The 2123-nt window shown below is 55.9% G+C and overlaps 1 pseudogene; it reads left to right on the plus strand.

The window, feature by feature from the left end:
- The first annotated feature begins 248 nt into the window (after positions 1–248).
- On the plus strand, positions 249–1344 carry LOC143385907 (talin rod domain-containing protein 1-like; annotated as a pseudogene).
- The last annotated feature ends 779 nt before the right edge of the window (positions 1345–2123 follow it).

Here is a 2123-nt window from a genome sequence, read left to right on the forward strand (position 1 = left end):
CCTTCTAGGAGGTCGAATGCTGCAGCCTCTCCTCATGCCCCGAAGAGCCTCCAGTGTTCTCTGGCCCTCGGGCTCACCCTACGCTGCCCGGGTTCCAGCTGGCGCAGCCCAGTGCCCTCTACCCGCGGCGGTGAATGGCATGATGGTGCGGGGAAGGCATCGCGGCCTTGGCCAGCTGAGTCGCGGGGGCGGCGGCAGCGGCGGTGGTAACGGGCTCCCCAGCGGCATGCCAGTGCCCCCTGGGCGCGATGGCTAGCGGCGGCGCTGGTAAGCCCACTGGCGAGGCGGCTTCTCCGGGCTCCTGTGAGCGCCGTCGGTGCGGCCAGCTTGCAGCCACGGAAGAGGCTGGTGTCGGTCTGCGACCACTGCAAAGGCAAGATGCAGCTGGTGGCCGACCTGCTACTACTGTCCAGCGAGGCCTGGCCAGTGCTCTTCGAGGGCCCCGCCTCCTCTTTTGCTGGTGCGGAGTCCTTTGAGCAGTGCAGGGACACCATCATTGCGCGCACCAAGGGGCTCTCCATTCTCACTCATGATGTGCAAAACCAGCTTAACATGGGCCGATTTGGAGAGGCTGGGGACAGTCTAGTGGAGCTGGGCGACCTGGTGGTGTCGCTGACCGAGTGCTCAGCCCACGCTGCCTATCTGGCTGCGGTGGCCACCCCAGGCGCACAGCCTGCTCAGCCGGGCCTAGTGGATCGCTACCGCGTGACACGCTGTCGCCACGAGGTGGAGCACGGCTGCGCGGTGCTAAGAGCCACCCCACTGGCCGATATGACCCCGCAGCTGCTGCTGGAGGTGTCGCAGGGCCTGTCGCGCAACCTCAAATTCCTGACAGACGCATGCGCCCTAGCCAGTGACAAGTCACAGTACCACTTTTCACACCGAGCAGTTCAAGCTGGGTGTCAAGTGTATGAGCACCAGTGCATCCGCGCTGCTGGCCTGCGTAAGGGAGGTGAAGGTGGCACCCAGTGAACTGGCGCGCAGCCGCTGCGCGCTCTTCAGTGGGCCCCTGGTGCAGGCTGTGAGGGCACTGGTGGGCTTCGCCACTGAGCCGCAGTTCCTGGGTCGCGCAGCCGCTGTGAGCGCAGAGGGCAAGGCGGTGCAGACCGCCATCCTGGGTGGTGCCATGAGCGTGGTGTCAGCCTGCGTGCTTCTGACCCAGTGCCTCAGGGATCTGGCGCAGCACCCCGATGGGGGCGCCAAGATGTCGGACCACAGGGAGAGGCTGAGGAACTCGGCCTGCGCCGTGTCTGAAGGCTGCACCCTGCTATCTCAGGCTTTAAGAGAGAGGTCTTCACCCAGGACTTTACCGCCAGTAAATTCCAATTCTGTGAATTAGCAACACCCCCCTCCAACCCATGCCCTTTCTTCTACCCCAGCCTAAAGGAAGACACTTATTCTCTGCCCCTCTCCATTTATACCAAAGAAATCATAGGTGAAACCCCCCGCCCCCACCCCCACCATGTTAATTGCACAAGAGGAATCTTCCAGAAGTCAGGGCCACGCACACAACTCACATGCTCCGAAGAGCCCAGGTGTCAAGCAGCCCATACAGGAGTGTGGAGCAGAAAATGGGTAATCTGCTGGTTGTGGTTTTACCCCTACACCCCACCCCTGTCCGTCAACTGAATTTTATTAATTGGGCAGGAAGGAGGTCATGGGTTCATTTCTTCTTTTTTATTTTAATTAAAAGAAAGGTTACCTCAGTTTCACTCCTTAGACATGGATGTAGCTACCTTTTTTTTGTATGTTTTTTTTTTTTAAGCAATTGTGTTGAATTAGGAGTATACTTGGTGTGGAAATAGTATGACTTTGCCATGTGATTTGCAAATGGGGGAAAAGCTACTGTGAGCATGTTTTATTTTTTAATTTACACCATAGAGTGATTTTTTTCTCCCAGTGTCAAGTTTTTACCTTGCATGTACTGGAGTATTTATTTCATCTATTAAAATGTTATGTTTCTCAGAAAAAAAAAAAAAAAAGAAGGAGGCACTTTGAGAGAGAAAGAGAGAGTACAGTAGATATTTGTCCACACAGGACAAAGGGAGTGCAATCTGTAAATTCTTTGAAAAAGAATAGGGATACAGTAGACCCAATGGCTTCATGTGGTGTTCTTGATGACT

This window comes from Callospermophilus lateralis, unplaced genomic scaffold, assembly GCF_048772815.1.
Source record: "Callospermophilus lateralis isolate mCalLat2 unplaced genomic scaffold, mCalLat2.hap1 Scaffold_91, whole genome shotgun sequence".
NCBI classification, from domain to species: Eukaryota; Metazoa; Chordata; class Mammalia; order Rodentia; family Sciuridae; genus Callospermophilus; species Callospermophilus lateralis.